The sequence below is a fragment of the Oreochromis niloticus genome, linkage group LG3, assembly GCF_001858045.2.
Source record: "Oreochromis niloticus isolate F11D_XX linkage group LG3, O_niloticus_UMD_NMBU, whole genome shotgun sequence".
Taxonomy (NCBI): Eukaryota; Metazoa; Chordata; class Actinopteri; order Cichliformes; family Cichlidae; genus Oreochromis; species Oreochromis niloticus.
In genome coordinates, this window is record NC_031967.2 from 60,253,912 (window position 1) to 60,266,298 (window position 12,387).

Genomic DNA, 12,387 nt, shown 5'->3' on the forward strand with positions numbered 1-12,387 from the left:
TTGTGCAGTTTTTTGCGTAGGGGTGCAGTCACTGGTGTAGATGGTGTATGGGAGTGGACCCAGCACACAGCCAGCGCTGAGTGAAAGGGTGGATGATTCTGCTTGCCAACCTTGACTGACTGTGACATGTGGTGGGGGAGAGGTCCAAGTTTAGCAGCTTGGCTATAAGAATGTCTGGGTTGATGGTATTGAAAGCTGAAATCAATGAAGAGCATCGTTACTGATGTCCCAGGATTCTCCAGGTGATGCAGAGCAGAGTGGAGGGCAGTGGAAATTGCATCCTCGGTGGACCTGTTTGCTTTATAGGCAAACTGGTGGGTTTCGAAGCTGGGTGGGAGGCAGTCCTTTATGTGTTTTAAGACCAGCTTCTCGAAGCACTTTGCAACCACTGGAGTCAGTGCGATGGGTCTGTAGTCGCTGAGGCTACTGATGGTGGTGGACTTGGGGACTGGGACTATTGTTGCTTATTTCAGGCATTTGGGGACAGCGGCATGTGACAGGGAGAGGTTGAATAGTCCAGTGAACACAGGAGCCAGCTGGTCGGCGCAGGCTTTGAGCACTACCAGGTATTCTATCAGGGCCAGCAGCTTTCCTCTGATTTACTGCTCTCAATACATAGCGAACCTGGTGTCCTTGGAGGCTAAATGTGTGAGGGCTGTGCTCAGAGGAGGCTGTGGGCAGGGCGGTGTGCATGGGGGGTGTCTGCAGTTCTCTCTCTTGTTCAACTTTATTCCAACTTAATTCAAAATCAGGGCCAAACTTTATCTCTGTCAGATCCACAGTCAAATCCACAGAAACTGAGTTGTTACATTTAAAGTCATGTTCACATTTGAAGCATTTGGAATAAAAGGAAACATGATTTACAGACATCACATGAACATCGTTTAATGGCTCAACCAGTACAGGTCACAGAAAGTCCCCATCATACTGTGGGAACACTGTTACTCAGCAGCCTTCATTCAATCACTGCATCCTAGCTGACTGCCAAGATTAATATCCTGGGCTGACTCAGAAGCAGAGCTGTTAAACTTGTATGTGTCACATGAGAGTAACTTTTAACTGTATTGTGTCCTCCTCTTCTTTGTTCAGAGTTTAGTTGTTTAGTTGTTTCTCCTGTGTTTAATGTGAGTTTGCCTACCGTAGTGTGTGGTTGTGTGATGGAGTACACAGGTTAATTTGAAAGTCAGACTGCAGACCAACATCCTGAACAGCAGTGATCTAATTCGTTGTGTTTGAGCGTCATCTTGTGGTGAGTCTGGTAATTGTAAAAGGATGACGTGACTTCTCATGAGCATTGTAGTGTGGCTGCTTGATGTTAAGTTGACTTTTTCTCCCCATTGGTTGTTAGACATTTTTTCCAATTCCATTTTGTATGCTGTCAGGCTTGGTTAGTCTGTGGAGCTGCAGAGGCAAAGAGAAGTATGGATCTGGCTGCAGCTGAAGGAAAAACTGAGGTTTGGGAGGAGTTTAGTAAAGTAGTGGAACAAGATTTTCAGTGTCTGTTGGTTTCTAGATTTTATTTTTTACCCCTTTCTTTGTTGTTTTTTGTGTTTACTGACATGTTTCAGCCATATAAACTTTTTTTCTCATAATGATGAGAGGGGAAACTACAGAACTACCACCCTGTAAGAGAGGAAGGAGGAGGAGGAGGGTCTCGCTTGATGCTAGTGTGGACCGATCAAAGTTCAGTAGCACCTGCAGATGGAGAAAGCTTCTTCACTATGGCTGCTCTGTAAGTATGCTGTGATGTGTTTTGGTTTCTGAAAAGGATTAAAAAGGATTCTCACTGTGTTGCTTCACAAAGATCCAGTTTGTGAAGAAGATAAAAAGAGAGAAAACCACTTCCTGTTTTCTGCTTGTTCAGCCTGTAGATTGATGGCATTGCTGCTTTTTTCCTGAATGTGAAGCTCTAAACTAACCTGTTATTTCTCTTTAGTTTCAACCTCACTGCTGAGCTGCACAACAAACCAAGGTCAGTAACCTTCTCCTGTCACACTTTAAACCTGATATCAGCGACACCGTAATAGAAGCTTTGAGCATTTTTTTTTTAATATTGTGGCATGATATCATAGTTATTACAGCCACAAACAGGAATCAATTTTATTGGAATTCCAAGTGAAAGACCAATACAAAGTGGTGTACACGTGAGAAGTGGAACGAAAATCATACATGATTCCAAACAGTTTTTACAAATAAATAACTGCAAAGTGGGGTGTGCGTAATTATTCAGCCCCCTGAGTCAATACTTTGTAGAACCACCTTTTGCTGCAATTACAGCTGCCAGTCTTTTAGGGTTTGTCTCTACCAGCTTTGCACATCTACAGACTGAAATCCTTGCCCATTCTTCTTTGCAAAACAGCTCCAGCTCAGTCAGATTAGATGGACAGCATTTGTGAACAGCAGTTTTCAGATCTTGACACAGATTCTTGATTGGATTTAGATCTGGACTTTGACTGGATATGTTTTGTTTTAAACCATTCCAGTGTTGCCCTGGCTTTATGTTTAGGGTGGTTGTCCTGCTGGAAGGTGAACTTCCACCCCAGTCTCAAGTCTTTTGCAGACTCCAAGAAATTGATTCATGTTTGTGGCTGTAATGTGACAAAATGTGGGAAAGTTCAAGGGGGCCGAATAATTTTGTAAGCCACTGTAAAGTGTACTGTTTGTGATTTGATGTTCTGTTTTTCATGGACGTGGTAATAATCTCCCAAACAATGTAGCTGAGAGGTAGTTTGCTCATCTATGTTAAATCCTGGTGGACAGTGTTTGGAAGGTTACTTTTAAAATGTATTCCACTATAGATTACAGAAGACATGCCCCAAAATGGATTTTGTAATGTATTCCATTACGTTACTCAATGAGAGTGTTCTGAATACTTTGGATTACTTAATATATTATCAATTGTTTTGAAACAGAAAAATACCACCGTGTAATCCATTTATTTCAACAAAGTAACTGTATTTTAAATACCACCTTTTAAAACTGTAACGGAATACAGTTACTCATATTTTATATTTTAAATACGTAAAGTACATGTATTCCGTTACTCCAGTGCACTGACACTGGACACTTACTGCTCTGATGCAGACAGATACTTGTGATTTTATGTACCTTCCATCCATCCATTTATTCGCTTCCGCTTATCCTTTTCAGGGTCGCGGGGGGCACTGGAGCCTATTCCAGCTGTCATAGGGCGAGAGGCGGGGTACACCCTGGACAGGTCGCCAGTCTGTCGCAGGGCCAACACACAGAGACAGACAACCATTTGCACTCACATTCACTCCCACATTCACACCTATGGGCAATTTAGATTTTTCAATTAATCTATCCCCACATTTTATGTACCACCAGATGAAAATGCTGAAACAGCTGTGAAAGACAGACACTGATGCCATCAGTAAGCTGCAAAAACTGTATCCAGATGAAGCCTTTGCTATTGTTGGGGGTTTGATCCATGCGTCTATCAGAATGTCTACATAAATGTTGTCATGGTCCTGGGTCGTTGACCCAGTGTTTTTGGTTTTTGTACTTTTACTTTTGATACTTCTATGTATTATGACTGTTTGTTTTGGTTTCCCAGTCTTTAGTCTATGCTCCATCTGTTTGGTGTCATCCCTGCCTCTGTAGTCAGGTCTCTGTGTTAAGCCTGTGTCTCTGAATCTGTGTCTTTGCGTGTGTGTGTTTTTCCTGTTATACTTTGATGGTCCGTGTCTGATCTCAGTGTGTTCAGTTTACGTTTCCCCTGTCCCATCATGCCTGATTACTCCCAGCTGTGCCCTCCTTCTGTGTCTCATTCCCTCATTATCCTTCTGTGTATTTAAGCCTTGTGTCTGCCTCTGTTAGTTGCTGGTTCATCTGCATATCTCCCACGGTCATCCTATGAGTTCTCCCTGCAAGTTGCTTTCTCTCGTGTTCAGGTTTGTTGTTTAGGTTTTAGTTTTCCCAGTGTAGTTTATTTCTAAGTTCAGTTTTTCACCTCGCTCACCTTTTGTTTGTTATCACTCATGCTCTGTGTCAATAAAGGCCTCTCACTCCACTGCAAATCCGCATCTTGGGTCCTTTGTTAAATTCTACACGGCTTGCCCTGCTAGCTGTGACAGCACGAACCAGCCAGCATGGACCCTGCAGCATTCTATCTGTCCGATGAGCTCCAAGATGACATCGTGTACACAGTTGAGATTCTTCTCAACCTGTGGCTGGACACCCCCAGTGGAGCTTCGTCGTGCAGTGGAAAAACGCCTACAGCAGCTCTTCTCTGGCCTTCCGTGGCTATTAGGAGGCCCCCCCCCTCCGATCATACAGGACTTCATCCGGAACACACCACACCTTCTCCCAGCCACTATTGCCTCGCTGCCCGACCCGCCGGAGGATATTCTGTCTGGTCTGTCGGTCCAGCCTCCAAAAAGAAAGTGGCACTCACGATGCGGACGCCCCTCGCCACAGTCAGACCCCAGGATTTCAGAGCAGCCGGCTGTGGTGAGTGGGAAGGACAATTTTTATGTTTTGGACTGTGGGATTGTTTATTCTGGAGCTATGTTTTGTGCAGCAAGGGGAGATCCTGTCTCCTCTATAACTGAAATTACTAGAGCTGCACCTCCTGCTCAGCTGCCTTTAGTTCAGTCTCCTTCTCAGCAACCACTAGCTCAGACTCCTGTGTCACCTGCTCACTCGCTCTCAGCTCATTCCCCAGTGCCACCTGCTCAGCTGCCACTAGCTCAGTCTTCAGCATCCCCGCAACAGCACTGCTCCAGCCCCAACAGCACTGGCATTAACATCTAACTTGAATGATCCAAATCAGTGCGGCTAACGCAGGAGTGTGGCACAGGAGAGATGTTGCACTTTCAGTGTAAGTAAGACAAGCACTTTATCACCTACTCGGTGTCTTTTGAGAGAAGCCTTATCATTAGTGCATTTCAACATGAAGTTGTGTGTAAATGGATGAAATGCTATAGTTTGTCTCTGTGTTGAGGTGGATCAGTTTTTTCTTTGTGAAAAGGCAAGGTGCTGCTCAGCCAGAGCATTGGCCTGACTCCAGTCCACACTTCATGGGCTTGTGCATGAGTAACCACACCGGCTGGGCATAGCTTCGAGGTCACAGAAACAAGTAAGTAAAATTTTATTTATATAGCACCTTTCAAGATAAAAATCACAAAGTGCTTCACAGAAGCTAAAACCTAAAAATCAACCAAAAGCAAGTTTAAAAAGATGAGTTTTTAGCTGTTTTTTTTTTTTTGTTTTGTTTTTTAAAGCGACCACGGAGTCCACAGATCTCAGGCTCAAAGGGAGAGAGTTCCACAATCTGGGGGCCACAGTTACAAAAGCTTTGTCACCTTTTGTTTTCAGCCTCGTGTGTTGGACAACCAGCAAGCCCTGGTCACATGACCTCAGGGACCTGCTGGGAATGTATGGATGTAAAAGTTCACTTATATATGTTGGTGCTTGTCCATGCAGAGCCCTGAAAGTCAAGGTCAAAACCTTAAAGTGGATTCTGAATTTAACGGGGAGCCAGTGCAGCTGAATCAGCAGGGGTGTGACATGGGAATACTTGGACTTGGTCAGAGGCTTTGCAGCAGCGTTCTGAACAACTTGCAGATGCTCCAAAGAGGCTTTACATAAACAAGTAAACAAAGAATTACAATAATCCAGACGAAATGAAACAAATGCATGAATGACAATTTCTAATTCGGAGCGCGATACAATGGGACTCAGCTTAGCAATGTTTCTCAAGTGATAAAAACAGGAGCGAACCAGAGATTTTACATGGGCATCCAAAGTCAGAGCTGAGTCAATACTAACACCAAGGCTCCTGATAGACTGTTTGGCAAATGTAGCAAGTGGACCCAAGTTTTCCATAACACTAGGTACAAAATTTTTTAGGAGCACAAACGAGGACTTCAGTCTTCTCCTCATTTAGTTGAAAGTTTCCAGCCATCCAACCTCTAATGGAGTCTATGCACTTATGCAAAATCTGTAGCTTGGAAACATCATGGGGCTTAAAGGAGATATATAACTGAATATCATCTGCATAGCAGTGATACGAAATGTCCTTAAAAGTGCTCAATAAGTGTTGAAGAGGAAGTAAATACAGCAAGAACAATAAAGGCCCCAAAACTGAACCTTGTGGCACACCATAGGCAAGAAAAGTAGAAGAGGAACTGTACTTAGAGGTAGCCACAGAAAAGGATCGTTCATGCAAATAGGATTCAAACCAGTCCAAAGCAGCCCCTGATATACCCACCCAGTGTCTCGGCCTATCTAGCAGAATATAATGGTCCACAGTATCAAAGGCGGAGGTCAGGTCCAACATCAACAGAACGGAGCATTCTCCTGCATCACATCTCATCAAAATGTCGTTGGAGACTCTAAGAAGTGTAGTTTCAGTAGAGTGAGCTCTACGAAAGCCAGATTGGAATTTATCCAGAATGCTGTATTCATCTAGAACAGCTATAAGCTGCTTAGCCAGAACCTTTTCTAAAATCTTAGCAATGAACCGTAATTTTGAAATCGGTCTGTAGCTACTGAGAAGAGAAGCATCAAGCTTAGTTTTTTTTTTTTTTTTTTTTTTTAACAGTGGGTGAATAACAGCATTCTTACAATAAACAGGGACCTGACCAGAAACCAGTGAGGTATTAATAATTGTGAGCACACAGGGACCAATAGACTGAAAGACATTTTTAAACAAAGATCCAGGTAAAATATCAAGAGAGCAGGAGGACGCTTTCATCGAATTAACTAACTTGACCAGCTCTGGTAAGGAGGTAAAAATCTTTCTAAAATTACAGGCCTAGCTTGAGTTGGAGCAGACAAGAGAGACACAGGAGAGATATAGTTCCTCACGTTACTGACTTTTTCAACAAAGAAAAATTTTTTCACAATTTTCATTTGATGAAATTGGGACAGCAGGTGGAGCAGGAGCAACAATATCACTAATGGTGTTGAATAGTACCTTGGGGTTACCTCTGCTCTTAGACACCAAGTCTGAGAAATAGGCAGCCCTCGCATCTCGAACTGAAGTGTTAAAAGAGACTAAAAGGTCCTTTAAATGAAGGAGATGGACATGCAAACACATTTTCCTCCATAAACGCTCAACCTTAGGGCAGCAACGCTTTAAGAAGCGAATGCTGTCATTTATCCAGGGAGACGACTTTGAAACCGGAGCTAGTCTAGTTTTGACAGGACAAACATTGTCTAAAATAGAAAGACAATGATTATTAAAAAGATTTGTTAAAAAATTGTAACTGGGAATTATCTAGAACCTCCAGACTAGGCGGCACTAACCCGCAACATCTTTTACCAACAACATCACCCCCTGTATTGGTAAGGCTTGGCATACTGTGACGGGAAAAATCCCGTAACAAGTTTTGATTTTATGTGAACTGGTCTGGGAGCGTAACCCATCTCTCTTCCACACAGTATAATGTTAAAACCACATGCAATGTCTGCAGAGAAAGGTAAAACACTGGAAATAATTACAGTCTGAGAAATTCCAGTGTCTCTCAATACCGGTTTCAGATCATTGTTTATATCAGTTAGTGATACCAAACCGTCAAAGATGAATGGTTCAAAACCAGGGTCCGGCACCTTAGCGCCACCAATCAAGCACCTCAGGATGGAACCCTGCTTTCGCAAAGGCAACACCTTTAGGTTGCTGAGAATTCAATGTTTTGCGTTTCAGGGTCAAACAGTCTGCACTGACATGGGACAACACTCATGTCAATGTCATCTGCATCCAAAGGACAAAGGTCACTCTTTTGAGGATTCCAATGTTCACATTTTGGACAGAGAGGACAGATGGTTTGAAAGAAGCCATTTATGTCCACTGTGAGCGACCATCTTTGAACAGAGGCGGTGGTTTACGAACTGTCTGCCATCTATAATTCAGGTTTGAGATCCCTTCCCAGACGCCTTAATGCCAGCTCACATCATGGGCCTCTTGATCTCAGGAAATCACATAATAGGGTGGGGCCAGGTTTCACAATGAGCTCACCCGAAACCCTGGCTGATTGTGACCTACACCCTTTTCACACCTTGGCTCGTGATTAGGTAGAAGATCATTAGGGGGTCCTTTTGTCCCTCTTTGGGGGGATACTCCCACTGGGTTTAAATCTGGGACTCCCCACCATTTGACCTTAGAACTGAAGAAGCTTCTCGGATGAGAGGTGAAACGTCTTCAAGCAACCTAAAGAAGTCCAGATGCTTTCTTTCCAAGCTCTTTAGACTCTCTGGAAGGCACTTTTTACAGTCTTCCAGTAACATAAATTCAAGCAGTGAATCATAATCATTGGCTTTTGACGCAGAGCACCACATGTCAAAAAGGATCCCTCTTTCCCTGGCAAACTCCACATAAGTTTGGAAGGGAAGTTTCCTCTGTTGCCAAAACTTCTGCCTGGGACCAATTCATATGCCCGCAACACAGCCGATTTTACACTGGAATAGTCCAAACTGTCCTTTAAAGGAAGCATGACCACCACCCCCTGGGCTTTGCCATTTACACTGCAATAAAAGGGGCCAGATCGAGGCCACTGAAAATCACCAGCAATTTCCTCAAATGCTGCAAAATAAGAATCCATCACAGCCTTAAATTTGGGCACCAGAGAAATGCACTTACTAATATCGCATGTGGTAGCAGACAAGGGGGCGGAACCTGGAAGATCAGAGACAGATGAGGCTCGTGTCTGAAACTCCAGCTTACACAGCCTCACCGCTTTATCCGCCTCTATCTACAACCTACAGATCTCGAGCTCTCGCTGAGTTCGCCTGACCTGGGTCTTCTCCACAGCCTCCAAATGGAGCCGTGCCGGTCGCACCTTTAGCCAGACCCCGTCCCGTGCTTCTGAACTTCCAGAGAAGAGGGGATCATAGCGAGAGAGTGTGCGCGGCATCTTCCCCCGGTCATCTCCCACACCATCGATACCCGAACCATTTTTATGGTCCCCCTCACACAAGGAAGTTCGACTTATCTCACCAGGAACCACAGGCATTTCAGGCAGATGAGGGACTTGCATTGGACCAGTCTCCACCAACTTGTCTATTACCAGTGCCTTCAGGCCACTCTTATGGAGCGTTTTAGGGATCTGCACTTTAAGGTGGTCTACAATTTGCAGCAGTTCACGCTTGCGGCAGCAAGCCGCAGATACTGCAATCTGCATACAGGAGGCACGAGTCTCCAGCTAGCCGACTGTCAGTGGGTCCTGGCACTCTTGGATTTGCTTGAAGAGAAAGGTGGTCTCACTCGCTCCAGGGCCATAACACTGTGGACACCACTGACAATCCTAATACATAACCTTTTTTAATAACGTCTTTCCAGACAGATAACATTTTATTGTATGTTTCATTGTTTTTGATTTTAATGAAAAAAATACAAGTCATATACGGATGTATATGAAACAATGCTTCATAAATACACTTATTTCAAAAGTGTTTTTATGAGGCATTGTATTAAATATATATGCAAAGTTAGAATTTTATTTTTGCACCACTATCTTGCAGATTACTTCTGTCAGATTGCTTTTGAACAGCCGCAGCTTGTCTTTAAGTGATTTTTAGAGTTTCTTTTTGTTGTTTGTATTATTCTTGTTTTCTTTGCAGGTTTCATGGTGTAGGCACCTGTCAGTCACGACTCACGCTGTCCTCGGTGCACGCCTGATGTTCTTTTCAGGGTTTAACCTTCAGTGTCCTTTAAAGCACGAATTTAACGCTGTATGTTAAGCCTGTTCTGAAGGAAAAAGGGGGTCAAACCCAGTAGTAGCAAGTGTACCTAATAAAGTGGCCACTGCACTGTATGCACTGTATATAAAGACATCACTCACAGAATGATAAGAGCCAGTAGGTGGCAGCAGTGAAGCATCAGTTTGCCCCATACGCATGGTTTTAGTCTGATCTTTGAGCTTAAATGTCAAAGGGAAAAAAAAACTGTAGGTATGAGGTTAGAAGTGAAAACGAGCTCCATCATCACTGCTGTGAATTTAATGAAATGAAAAAAAAAAAAAAACACGTTGTGAGTACTGTTATATCTGAGATCATGAAAATCCAGCTATAATCCAGAATAAAGGAGGTTAAAAGAAATAAAAATTAACTTTGTTAACATCAGTTTAAGGTCCCCAGAGACATATTTAGTCTCTGCTGAAAAAAAGGAGAAAGGGAGCCAAAATGATTTTATTAGTGTTTATTAGTGCTTCTATTACTAATTAAACTAAAAGATGGGCAAGTCACTTTCTCCTTTTATAGAAAACAAAATCCAGGAGTTGGTCAATAACCCGAAAAAGAATTAAAAAACAATAGGTCACCAAACACATTCCTGTCCACTGAGCAGGCACAACCAACCACCCCACCCACACACAGAGCTCACTAGCTGAAAAAACGAGAAAAACAAGACTCTCTGGCATCACCCTCACAGACACAGGAACGAATAACCTGTGGGATTCTCAACACGATCATGTTCTCAATGGGTCCAAAACACTGAATGAGTTTGGCCCAGTTCCCTCAAAATATTGTCCCATGTTACTACCTGACGTTTTTTGAGCCATTACATATGGAGAACTCAGTGGGCCACTAGGAGGCTTTACTGAAATACTTTTCAGATGCTTCTTCACCAGGTCATGGAAACTAGCATGCTGGTTAGCCAGAGGTGCAGGTTTGAATCATTGTTGAATACACAATCTGTCACACTGCAGGTCATTTGAAGGACCAAGAAGATGGTCGACGGGCATCTAAAAAACCCAGCACGGCTCTCTGGCTCTATAGCTCACAGGACGTCCTGCTAGGAGCATAACAGTTTCAGAGTTAGAGGCAGATGTCAAGGGGCAGGAAGTAATTCAGGCATGTGCAACAAGGCTCAATTATACTTTGCTGTAACTGGCTTGTTAAAAAATTAAAGAGAGACAAACCTTTGATTCTGTGTTGTGTAGTAAATGGTGGACAAAGCCTCGATTATCTTTTAGTGCTGCCTTTTATTATCTGGGTAAGAAGAAAATGTGTAGTGGTCGAGCAGGCTGGCTCAGGTTGGCTCAAACACAGCACACTACAATAGAATAGCACATCATAAGAGCACAAGAGCTCACTAGCTAATCTAACCAGTGTACATTGCTATTATGTGACTGTTTTATCACGTCACCATTACAACAATCCACTCACATTGTTGTTGTTACAGTTCAACACTGTATATAGACCAGGGGCGATTTTAGCCCATTTTTGGGGGTGCTTCAGCACCCCCAAAATGAATCAAAGCACCCCCAAAGATTTCTTACTTTTTTTGACAATATTTGTTGTTTGTGTGACACACTACTAAAAATATAAAAAGCATGCAGTACTTGGTTGAGACGTAACATTTTAACAACAAAAGTATAGATACCCCCCCCCCCCCCCGTCCCCCTTCCAAAATGGTTTGTTCCAGCTCTCCCCTACTCATGCTGTTGCTGCCAGAGCGATGGTGGCTGAGAGACGCAGCGGAGCGGAGGTGTAAGTGACTGGCTTAAAACAGGACATATTAGCTGCATTTAACCTTCAGTTACTCTTTATATAGTTAGGTAGGAGTCAGGCCATGTTTCTTTTTAGCTGAAAAACATTACACCAGGTAACCTGCAGTATTGAAAACTTGTTTTACGACGATGTTTGCTACCCTACAATCCGTCCTGCTCTGTAGTAAAATCGGCTACATTTGATCGTCCTGTTGCTCCCATTGAAATGTATACAGCCTATTTAAAATCTAAAACTTAAAATTGTCCGTAGCCTGCTGTTGTTACCACTGTCCTGTTTTTGTAAATGGATACTAACTAGCTAACTGACTGAATGCCCATTAACCTTATAACTCCCGTTGTGTGTGTGTTTGTGTACAGAGAGACAGCCAGGTTCATAATGGATATAAGTTTTTTCAAAAAAAGGAGCCACATTCATGTAAAAGTGTAAGAACAAATGATCCATCAATAAAGGATAATGTTGGATCAGTGTTTCAATATTTTATATCTTTTATTAGATGTTCGTGTGGTTTGGTTATTTGCCTTTTGGTTTAAAGTACACTGAGAGAGGACTTTTCATTAGTGATCTTAATAGTATTTTTTCATATTAATGTAATTTTTTCATCTAATTGAATACAATCTATTTGTGTATGATTGTCAGTCCAAAGAGGGAGAGAGGAAAGAGGGGAACGTGAGGAGAAAGTAGAAGGTCAGGAAGAACCAGGTAAGAAAACAGACAGGGAACAGTGACAGGCAGAACAGAAACTATTAAACTGACAAAGAGAAAAAACCTGATTTTACTCATACAGTCTGGAAGTTGTGTCCTCCCTATATTAAAGCTGCTATACAGAATCTGCAAAACAAACTGGGTTGAAACATTTGTGACCCTCTTTAACAACATTCCAACATAACATTATCATTGCTTGGGGAGATTAAA

General features: G+C 42.8%; 1 long non-coding RNA gene across 1 annotated transcript; it reads left to right on the forward strand.

Moving 5' to 3' along the window:
- The first annotated feature begins 3,860 nt into the window (after positions 1 to 3,860).
- Positions 3,861 to 9,835, forward strand: LOC112846367 (uncharacterized). The gene is made up of 3 exons (XR_003219305.1): positions 3,861 to 4,843; positions 4,994 to 5,101; positions 9,586 to 9,835. It is a non-coding gene; the product is annotated as an uncharacterized LOC112846367 (long non-coding RNA).
- The last annotated feature ends 2,552 nt before the right edge of the window (positions 9,836 to 12,387 follow it).